Source organism: Typopeltis vanoorti, chromosome 18 (assembly GCF_054136105.1).
Source record: "Typopeltis vanoorti isolate ZY-2024b chromosome 18, IOZ_Tvanoo_1.0, whole genome shotgun sequence".
NCBI classification, from domain to species: Eukaryota; Metazoa; Arthropoda; class Arachnida; order Uropygi; family Thelyphonidae; genus Typopeltis; species Typopeltis vanoorti.
This window is the reverse complement of record NC_143566.1, coordinates 87,615,556-87,627,884: the sequence shown is the minus strand read 5'-3', so window position 1 is coordinate 87,627,884 and position 12,329 is coordinate 87,615,556. Positions and strand designations below refer to the sequence as shown.

The window sequence follows — 12,329 nt, the reverse complement described above, 5'->3', positions numbered from 1 at the left end:
AAGGAAGACAATGGGAAACCACCTTGTTCATAGTCACTTTCCTAGTATGATAGCATGCCTGCCACTACCATCCATATGGATGAAAGGAAACTAATCATCATCATCATCATCTATTATGTATTTATTTTGACTATTATGCATTTACCGTATTTGTTATTGGTTTAATAAAACATACTCAGTGGAAGTGACATTTGCACTCCATGGCGCTTGACTGCATGAAGGAAGCCTTGGGTTCAAATCTAATCACCGACTAAAGGAATATTTTCTAAATCTTTTTTCGACCGGTTCCCGAGTTAGTCGATCTCTGGCACGGGCATGCTGGTTTTTTCTCCCTGAAACTCGACTTTTTGTCCCTCAGAACAGACAAACCGGCCCCGTGAACACACACACACACACACACGGATTACAGTGATAAAATGCTTGCCATTAGGGGATGCAGCAGAGGAGTCACGAGCCAGCTGCATTAATTCGTCGTAAATCCCTCATTAGGTGACTCATCCCATCCTAATTGACGGATGAGAAAGGAATAGCAGTAATTGTCTGGACACTTTAGCAATTTACAATTGATACCAGTAGGCAGAGGCATAGCTAGGGAGGGGCGGTCCGCCCCGGGCGGCACTGTGAACCTTTTTGAATTTTTGCAGTTAATTCTAAAATACAGTCTCGGAAACTCATTTCCAATTATTGTAATACTATTGCGAATTTTCCTCACAATTGCTGTAAGTGTTGCTAGTTGTGAGAGAAGTTTTTCTAAATAAAATTGATTAAGAATTACCTACATTACTATGAAATAGACTTCGCCAATGTCATCGACGATTTCGCTAACAGAAAAGCAAGAAAAATAACATTTTAGAATGTTAAAATTAAAGTTTTACTTCAAAAATAAACATGGTGTTTTCATTTATTTCCCTATACGTTGTTTTCACTCTTTGTAGTATTTTCGGTGTGTATTGAGAGGGGCGGCAAAAGCTCTAGCTACACCACTGCCAGTAGGCGAACCCTAATAACGGGTATGTCCAAATTTGACTTTGATCACCTCCTGCACCCTTTGAGGGAAACTTTCCATCAATGTGTAGTAGACATCAGGCAAAATTTGTCTCCATTCCTTCATTAGAGCAGCATTGAGTTGAGCACAGATTGCGGACGTACTGCTCTGGGCCTCAATCGCTTCTCCAATTCGTCCCACAGGTGTTCGATGGGATTAAAATCAGGACTCTGTGCAGTCCAGGTCAGTATAAGGAAATAAATAACGTTTAGCTGATTAAAAAAGGAAAAATAAATAAATATTAAGTATTGAGTAAATTGAGGAGAAACATAAAAGCACGATGCAACGTTAACAAAGAATCGAAAAATTACGCGAATATGAGCAAGGAACGTTCTTACCTCTCGTCATTAGAGACATGAACTCTGCAATAATTATAGGCAAATACCTCTCCCCACTCGCTCAGCTTATATAAATCCTGTTTTTCTGTTATCCGAAAATCATTTGGCTAATGCATTTGAGTCATTGTTAACGTTGGACCTATCAAGCATGTGTAAGGGACAAGATAAGAACAGTGATCTGCAAATTGTCGACATGTGACGCACCACAGAGAATAGTATATATAAAAAAAAAAAACATGCATGTAATTTATTATGTCTGCACACGAATACTAGGAGTAGAGTTTGTTGCCTTGGTTAATATATTCGGACCTCGTGTTGTAGGCATTAATGCGACCTAGCTATAATAAGCGGATATATACTAACTGGTAAGAGTGCAAAGAGTGGAGTATTTTTAGAAAGGATAGGAGAGAATGGATGTGCTGCTAATGATGTCAGATGACTTGAATCTAGTTAGAGTTAAGACCTGTGATTGCAATACTAGTAACAATTTTTTAATGTGGCAGTGAGTTTGAAGCCTTTGATATGAGGTGGAGTCTAACAAGATCAAATACGTGGGGTGTTATTACAGACTTTGTGGTTTGGTTGGTAGTGGCGAAGAAATGCATCAACAAATAAAGACATTGGGTACGAAAAGGGATGTCAATAATGGGGGCCTTAAATTGTCCAAATATTGATTGGGTAGCTGTGAAATCGCACGAGAAGAATGAAAGTGAATTTATTGAGCTGTTGCAAGACAAATTCCTGGAGCAGCATGTGACGAAAGGAACTCGTTGTCAAAGAGAGTTAGATCTGATTATAGTGTCAGAGGACGTTCCAGTAAAAGACGTAACAATTCTGCCTCCGGTTAGTGACAGTGATCACGCCGTATTCACTTGGAAAGTGACTAAATGCAGAACTACAAAGCAGGGAATTATGACCACCTGAGGAGTATGCTGGGTTTTGTTCCATGGTGTCAGTTATTGGATGGGAAGGATATCAACAGTGCGTGGGAAGTGTTTAAAAATTACTTAAACGATACGATATCAGAATGTGTCCCTAGAATTCGAAGAATAAATAGAGTAGGAGTGAAATAGATTTGTAATCTAATTCAGCAAGAGATTAGTAAGAAAAAGGCGACGTGGAAAGAATACCGTGTACCTAAGGATGATGTCAGTTATGATAATTATAAGCAGCAGGCCAAAATAGTCAAAAGTGTTGTATGGAAAGCTGAGTCTGAATATGAAAAGAAACTGGCTCTGCAAGTTAAAGACAACCCAAAATAATTCTATCGTTATGCTGGAAGTAAAGGAAAGAATGGATTTGAGGAAATAAGTCTATTGAATGCAAATGGTATGTGAGTGACCGATGCAGAAGTGATTGATAAACTAATTAGGTAGCCATTATAATAAAACCTATTAACCTGGTATGCAAAATTGAAATTATTACTACCTTTTCATTGTATGAAGAAACTCGTGTGTATGAGGAGGAAGTACTAGAGCGTTTGCACAGGCTGAATAAGAATTCTGCAATAGGAACTGAATAAGAATTCTGCAATAGGATATTAGCACGGATGCTAAAAGAATGTTAAGCTGAACTGGCTATTCCCTTGACCAGGCTATATAGTCTCAGAACAGGGAAGATTCCACAGGAGTAGAAAGAATGTATGGTAACCCATTGCACAAAGGTGGTGCAAAGACCGACCAATCAATATCTCTGATGGCATTGGAAAGGATTTACACTGTCAACAGCGATAATATCAACAGCATTCCTGATTATCCTACCTATCTTTGCATCATCATCATCAGCAGCAAATAACTGTATGTTGCGTAGTACTTGATGATTTCAATAGGCTGGAATTGTGGCACGAGAAAAGAGTTGTCAGTTCAATGATAATAAGATAAGATCACGGCCTTTGGTGTGATTAGATATTCAATATCGTATTATATTGAATATCTAATCACATCAAAGGATTATGCTAGAAAACACTGATCAGGCTAGGGGTCTTGGAATTTGACTGGAGAGGAAGTTGAAATTCAAGGATCATGTAGCGAAAAATTGTAAATACAACTCAGAGAATAATTGCAATGCTGAAACGAATCTTGACATATAAAAATAAGGATGCTATTTTTGCCTCTTTACAAGGCCTTTGATATGACCTCACTTGGACTCTTGCGTGCAGGTCTGATCTCCTGGTTTCCATAGTGATTCTGATACACTGGACAGCGTGTCATTTTGGATACCAGGATTCCACAATCCTGGTATCCAAAATGATACCAGGATTGTGGAATACTGATTACGAAGATAGATTGAGAATTTGTAGGCTGCAGACATAGCAAACAGGAGAAAGAAGGGATGATAAGATTGAGACTTACAAACTCTGAAAGGGTTATACAGGAGTTCAGTTGATGGAATTTTTCATTTTATAGAGGGTAGAGAAAGAATCCTTGAAAGTTGAGAATGAATGTTGTCAAGAAGGGGAGGATAGGGTTAAATTTTACTCTAACAGAGTGGTGCGTGATCGGAATGTATTTTCTTTGGATGAAGTTGGATTGATTATATTAATGTTTGTGCATGTAGCGTAAATGAATTCAACAATAGATATAACAGCTAGTGCGAATAGTATGGCCTCCTTTGATGAGCCTGTGACTCCTTGGACCTCTCTGTTAATAATAATAATAATAATAATAATAATAATAATAATAATAATAATAATAATAATAATAATCTCAGATATGTCTCAGATAAATTGCATACATAGATACCGTAATAATTATATATATAAATACTTTCTACAATATTTATAATACGTAGGCTGTTCAATAAGTAATAAGACTATGTTTATACAGAAAACAGATTACCTTTATCGTCATCATTTACATGGTCTTTTTCGAAGTACCTACTGTGAGACGCGATGCATTTGTCCCAACGTTGCGTCCACTTCTTAAACACATGTGAGAGTCCGTTTTTCGAGAGTTCTTTCAAAACCGCCTCGGCAGCTTTTACACATGCTTTGTTGCTTTCGAAATGGCGGCCTCTTAGTGGTTTCTTGAGCTGAGGAAACAGCCAGAAATCGCACGGTGCGAGATCAGGACTGTATGGAGGGTGTAGTAGGATACCTGTGTTGTTCTTCTGCAAAATGTCCACTACACAACTAGCAATATGTGGCCTTGCATTATCGTGGTGCAATAAGAAGCCATTCTTCAGCAATGGACGCTTCCTTTTGACGTGCTTGATGATAATCGCTGCTGTGTTGATCATTGTCTCTGTGATGGACGTTGAAGGCCTTCCTTCCTTAAAAGTTTTATGCCAGCGAAAAACACTTGCCCTCGACACTGCTTCATCGTGGAAAGCTTCGCGTATCATGTTAAAAGTGTCCGATGCCGATTTTTGCAAACGCACACAAAATTTAATCGCATAACGCTGTTCCAAGGACGCTTCCATTTCGAAGACTGGTCGCACCTCGTAGGCGCGCAGATGAGCACTTGCCTTTAGTCACGTGACACTCTGGCACATCAGCCCGTATACACCAACACCATTTTGACTGTGTATCAATTATGTGAATAATAATAATGATAAAATCAGCTAACGCCTATGTTGTTCCCGTATAGGGAGTAGGCTGGGGCGTTTACCCTATCTAACTTTCAGAGACTGAGTGGACAGTTCAATCTCCACTGGCAGCCAATCAGAGAGATAGCTGGCCCAGGGCTATCACTGATTCATCAGTGAAGAAGGCAGCAAGCTAGCGTCGCCATCTCGTGGTCTCTAACCCTAACACAATATTTTTAATATCTGAAAGTAATGTGGATTCGACGGTCGATTTTCTTGAGTTTACGGGGGACGAAAAACCCGAGTTTCCGGGAGAAAAAAACCGCTAGCCCGTGCCAGAGATCAACTAACTCAGGAACCGGCCGAAAAAAGGCTTAGAAAAATTTCCTCTAGTCGGCGACTAGATTCGAACCCCCAAATCCTTTCTTCGTGCGGTCAAGCGCTGTAGAGTGCAAACGCCACTTCTACTGAGCTACACAGGCTCTCGATATAACAACAACAACAATATACAGCATGGCAGCACAAATCGCACGATCAGAACAATCTCCTAAATCATATTATTTACGAGCTAATTATTTTACTGATCAGTCAAATATAAAACCTGAATTATATTCAAGTACAGTATTATAAATTAATATAAATAAAATAAATAAATATAGCTCATCTATTGCTGTTTATTCCTCAAACGAAGAGTCGGCACTCGTTTCAAATTAACTAACTTGAAATTGGTATCCAGCCCTTCTTTGCACCTACCTGTCATCATTGATTATATTAATGGGGAGAGAGTACGTTATACAACTGCCACCAACTTGTGATCCAAGTCCAAACTTGTATATAGGCTTATCCGGGTCATAGGACACGTTAGGTTCCGACTACTGCTGCTGTCGTACAGAGAATTCTGTCGTATAACGAATTTTTTTTAATTACTTTTTTTTTTTTTTTTAATTTGAAGATGCCTGTCATGGTTAATAACGGTTTTCAACAGCCATATGTATGTATATGTGTGGATGTCAGATACGCAAACGAAAAATTTAGAATAATTTGAACAAAGGAAAAAGTTATTACTTTGGCTTAATGGACATGCCAACCATTTGGGTAATCAATCTGTATCATTAAAAGTTTCTCCATTTTCATCATTAAGATTGTGACATTTACGGATAACTATAGTCAGGGCAGCATTTACCATAAGGCACATTAGGCGCAAGCTGGGGCCTCACTCTCTATGGGGCCACATCTTAAAACATTACATTTGAACCAACATTTGAAAATTCGAAAAAAATCTTCTATATTGTCAGTAAAGTGAAAGAACATAAAGTTGTCTAGTTCCGTTGCACTGATTTAAAGAATAAAAGACAGCAAATTTACTATTAGTAAAATAGATTCGTTGCAAAGACTGATCTCTGGTCATTTCAGAGTTAATTTTTTTCGCACATGTGAAATTCGTTTATATTTTTCGGAAGAGACACAATAAATAAATTGTGCAGCGAAAAAGGGTCAAATATCGTACAACAGTAAAGAAAATTCCAAGTAACACAGTACACCTAAAGAGATACAAAGGTCGCTCCACCACAGTTAATCCGCTAAGGGTTCTAAAATCGCTGTTCGGGGATTAACGGCGGAGGGAAGGGGGGGTAATTGCATGAGAAAAGGTAGAATGCTGATGATGTTTTGATCCATGAAAAATGCTGGGTGGTCTGGCTATTTCATCTACTTATCCATCGCGTTATGCGAGTCTCAGATCACATAGAAAAAATAGGGTTATGTTCCGAAATCGTTTTTTTTTTAATTATATAAACAAGAATGACATATCCAACAAAGAATATATTTTTATTTAATTCAGGTAATTCATGTAAGTTAAGTAAACATATAAACTATGACACAAATACATAGTATAAAAGTATAAAAATTACAAATTGCACTTAAACTTCATTGCACATAATGCATAAATGTTTTAGGCAAAATAAAATAGTGCGTATTTTAATCTTTCATAGCACGAGGATTTGTTACCTGATGCATTACTACAAAACAGTAGAGTAATTCTATCTTTGGAAACTTTGAATCCAGGAGCTGATCTTTCATTTTTCGAAATATAGGTGCGTTTTTGCATTTTTTTCCCAATATAACCCGGATTCATCCGTATTAAACACCCGGTCAGCACTATAAATGTTTATAAACTTTGAGAGTTTTTTGTTTAATAAGATTTCAATCCATAGTAATTTTCTTTTGATGTGCAGTCTTCTATCGAAATCATTAGAGATTTTTCCATTTTCCCATTAGAATATCGTGTACACGAGTAACGCGCTTTGCACTTATCGTTGACCCAGCATTAAACACTTTCTCTGATTTTATGTTCATTTCGTTTGATTGTTCGAATTGTTGATTCATTTAAATTCAAAGTCCCTGCAAAAACTCCTGGGTTTTCTCCATTTTTCAACCGATCCAAGATTTTGAATATTTTTCTTCGAGAGAAATTAATTTTGTTTTCAATGTTGGTTTTTCCCTTCGTTGCAGTTCGCGGCCATTACTATAAAAATAATTTTTTACACAAAAAAGCAAGCATTACATATTGTATGTAACTCACCAGAACATAAAGTGCTCAGCTTGAGATGAACACTTACGATTTTTAATGCACTTTCCTAGCAGAAACGGGGACAATTGTCAACAATAAACGTTTTATACGGTAAACAATTGAGGTACATGCGTGCAAAAGGGTATTTCCCTAATATAAATTTGATTTTTAAGTCGCGCGGTGAAAAACATATGGAAAGATAAAGGGTTACTACAATTTGTAGACCGCGTTGTATAAGTACCGCGTTCAACAAGGGTTACTACAATTTTAGACCGCGTTATATCGAAACCGCGTTGTATAAGTACCGTGTTATACGAGGTTATCTGTATTTGGTTAGTATTTGTAAAGCAGTATACAACTCATTCATTCATTTCGTATGGTGATTCAACGCAGTGGCGTAGCTAGAGCTGTTGCAGTCCCGGGCGGTCCCTGAGTTTGCTGCCCCTCTCAATACACACCAAAAATATTACAAAAAAGTCAAAACGACGTATAGGGAAGTAAATGAAAACACTATGTTGGTTTTTGAAGGAAAACTTTAATTTCAACATTCTAAAATGTTATTTTTCTTGCTTTTCTGTTAGCAAAATCGTCGATGACATTGGCGAAGTCTATTTCATAATAATATAGGTAATTCTTAATCAGATTTTATTTACAAAAACTCCTCTCACAACTAGCAACACTTACAGCAATTGTGAGGAAAATTTGCAGTACTATTACAATTTGGAACTCGGTTCTCGAGACTGTATTTTGGAATTAATTGGAATTCTGCAAAAGTTCAAAAAGGTTCAAAGTGTCTCCCCCCCCCCAGCTACGCCACTGATTCAATGGCAATGAGCCTCTTTAACGGGGAGGTACGGCACCACCTCAACCCCCCCCCCCTATTTTTATTCGGGCTCGGGACCGGCATAGCTGACAATTCAGACCTATGGCTGGAGAGATTGACTTAAGTATTCCTGACTGCAATCGTGTGTTCACGGGGTTGGTTTGCCTGCTTGCGGGATGAAAAACCCAAGATAAACTGGGGGGATAAACCTTGCTGGCCATGCCCAAGACCGGCTAACTTGGCTATGGCTGAGGAAGATCCTTGAGTTCCTCCACGTCGTCGACGGGAATCGAACCTAGAACAGGCCTTTCCCAGGCATACTGGGGGGGGGGGGGGGGGGGAACCTTGCTGCGCACGCCCAAGACCGGCTAACTTGGCTATGGCTGAGGAAGATCCTTGAGTTCCTCACGTCGTCGACGGGAATCGAACCTAGACGAAGCGCATAGCCGCTAGGCTATGCGCTTCGCAATGTATTTTAGGTCGCGTTATATCGAAACCGCGTTGTATAAGTACCGCGTTATACGAGGATTATCTGTATTTGGTTAGTATTTGCAAAGCAGTATACAAGTCATTCTTTCATTTCGTATAGCTATGCTAGGCTATGCGCTTCGCAATCATATGCCTGGGGAAAGTCACCATACTTCTCAGTATGGTGGCTGCTCTTCTAAGCAAGACACCCAGACGGGCGTCTACGTTGTCGCAGTTGGTTTTAGATTTTTTTTTCAATATTTTTCAATGAATCAATTATTCTTATTTTACTGATGTTCATTTATTTTAGAAAAACCCAGATACTCCTTTTTCTATTTTTGTATTTTTTAAAAGCTTTTAACGTAATTATTTGTTTTATTTGTGTTTATTTTGGATTTAATAAATATTTATTTCGCTTTTGATAGTATAACATACATAATGATGCCAAGAAAGTTTGAATTCGGAGGTAGTAAAAGAAAACGTTTCAGAGAAAAGGAAAAACCGTTAAATAGTCATAAGTGGGCAGTTTTCTCTTTTTTACATTCTTCAGAAAACTAAACAAATAAAGAATTTCATATAACTGAAGTTGTACTTCAAGCTTCTCAGAATGAAAGCGAAACATTGGTATCAGTATTAGGAGGAGACGAAAGTGAAAATGAAGAACATCAAAAAAATATGGAAAACCTTCATGAAACAAATCAAGAAGGTTTTGAAGAAAATTTTCAATCAGAGTCTGTACTTACCAGTAAGCAAGCTATATCTTATCCTACCAATATAGCAGTGTGGCCATCAATTAATGCGGGCTAAACGAAATCGCGTTAAGCGAATACAATAAACAATAGGAATAATAATTGTACGCCCACACTTCATAGAACCGAGTCTGGCAATGTGCCAAGAATAGTCAATCATGCCTAACGGGAGAAAGAAATAAAGGATGTACGAACTGGTCAAGACGCGAAATCACGTGCTTTATACGTAAAACTGTTGTACAAGCAAAATAGTTACAACTTTAATAACTAGAATTTTCATAAAAGAAAAGCTAATTTTCCGACGTATAATAATAAAAAACACTCATCCCACGAAACGCACTGATTACCCGAATATCGGAATGCATTCTCTTTCTTCTGACATGCGCACAAGTGTCGAAGGAACTCGCATCTGTGGGCGTACATTATAATTCATCCATCAGTTAGTATAAATTTGAAGGGGGGAAAAATATGTATAATCTATTTTAGAGGATAAAATCATCAAAGTTAATAAAAATCAAATGCTTGAAATTTTATTTAATGTCTAAATATTTGATTAAGCTAATTTTTAACAACAAAAAAAATTAAGTAAAGACGTTTGAATAGTGCTTGACTTTTTCATCTTGTCGTGCAATTTGCGATCGTATTATCAAGATTTCGGAGGACTTAGAAGTTTAGTTCCATATCAGAATCAGCATCAAACAAAATTTCATTAGCATGCTCAATGTAATTGAAAACTAGCTCAAGTTCTTTTGCAGTTAGCTTCTTAATCATCCAGCGTGAATGTAATAAAGCCTTATAGGTATCTAAATTAAAAACGAAACGAAGGAAAAGTGAGTGAGCAAAAGCCAAGGGGTGCACTCAGGATTTAATACTGTGGTGGGTGGAGGGGGAGAATTGAGTACACGATTGGAGAATACACATTGCATGTGGCCTATGACTGAACATCTGCAGTGATCGCCAATACAATGATACCCGTGATCACCTCTGGCCAGGCTCGAGCAAACGAAGTAACGCTAGGTCCAATCGAGCGTTACTTCGTTCGCCTTGCTTTCACAGCGGCCGTGATTCCCGAGAGCTATAGGGTATTCTCAACTTATGTGACCGCTAATTCATAAGTAGTATAGAAATAGAATACACGATATAGCAGAAATAAAAAATTAATTTTAATTAGGAAAAGATTTTTTAAAAATTTTCTAGTGTTTTTTTTCTTTTTTCTTATTTTTTTTTTATTTTCCTTTAATTAAGGAAGCTGCATATTTTGCAATAATACTCGATTCAACGCCAGACGTTGCCCAAAATGACCAACTAGTTATTATATTTAGGTACGTTACCGCAAATTCTGACATTTTGTCTTGTTAGAAACAAGACAAAACTATAGCTTTTCGCTAAACATAAAAACATTTGAATAGTTTTATATATACGTATAAATGTTACACATAGAGATACACTTTTAAGTGTATCCGTGTATATTCAACAATAATGAGATATTAAAATAATCTTAATTTTTTACTCAAGGTATTATTAAAAATGGCATTTCGGGCTTCTTTTTACGCAGATGTGTACACGCAATAACATCCTTAAAAAATATTGCGTCATTTTTTATTCGTAGTCTACTTAAAAACAATATACGCACCTTGATCTGTTACTGCGAGTTCTACCTGAGCTTTTGCTGCACTGTTAATTCTAGACCTCGCCGAAATGTAAAAAGAAATACTTGTAGGCATGCGATTCTTGTCCCATAAAAAATAATGAAATTATATCGGAAATTGAGAAACTGTACTATGAGCGCGACAATGAACCAGTTTTGCTTCTTTCTGAAATAGGTCACTGACGTGAAAAAAATATAACAGGAAAAGTCTGATAGGCATCTGAAGTTGACCCTTAGACTTACTCCAGCTGTTATCAGTGAACACACGTATGTAAAATTATCTCTTGTTTTCTGTTGCTATGTTGTTAACCTAACATCACAGAACTATTTGATTTATCCATTTCCATTCATCTTGACGTACACTTTCATTTCAGAGTGCTTGTCATAAAGCTAACCTTTAAATGTATCACATCGACAAATGTGCATCTTAAATATTCACGATCATGTTGTGTTGTGAAGCCCTTTTTTATTTCCCAAATTATTATTATTATTATTATTATTATTATTATTATTATTATTATTATTATTATTATTATTATTATTATTATTATTAACAACGAAATAAGAAAAATCGACTGGAAACACATGGCGTCACCAGATTCAATACATAACTTATACCAGGGCTATCCAAAGCACTGCCTGCGGGCCGCGTGCAGCGCTTTGTGGGTTTTAATTTTCACGAGCGAAAAAAATAAAATAATTTGAATTGAATGCGTACTACATATTTTAATTCTATCACTAATCGATAATCACGATGTTGTTAATTTTATATGGTGTATTTACATCACTATATACTCACGTGTTTTTCAAATATTAGATGTGTCAAAGAAGCGTTCTTATACTGAAGTATAAAGAGCTAATAAGCTTCATTTCGGCAATGAAAACATTACATAAATTTAGGGGATATTAAATCCCACATAGTTTTAAAACCGAATAAGAAACTCAAAGATTGGAATCAGAGAGTTTCTTGCCGAATATAGTAAACTATAAAGTATCGGCGGACACTAGCGTTAGCCAATGCAAGTGATCCTAGTACATAGTACATTACTGGGCAACTCGTTGCAAAGGTGGAGGAAGAAGTTCAGATCGCTATTCTTAGGTATTTTCCATAATGTAAAAATACATTTCCTAGGAAATGTATGCTGTTATTACATTATGGAGGGA

The 12,329-nt window shown here is 37.0% G+C and overlaps 1 protein-coding gene across 1 annotated transcript in view; it reads right to left on the bottom strand.

The window, feature by feature from the left end:
- LOC150096905 (uncharacterized) overlaps positions 1 to 11,325 on the bottom strand; it is an 87,261-nt gene extending 75,936 nt beyond the window's left edge. Inside the window, exon 1 of the mRNA XM_090408416.1 lies at positions 11,151 to 11,325. The gene's annotated coding sequence lies outside the window, so the exon portion shown is untranslated. The remainder of the gene's footprint in view (positions 1 to 11,150) is intronic.
- Positions 11,326 to 12,329: the final 1,004 nt, after the last annotated feature.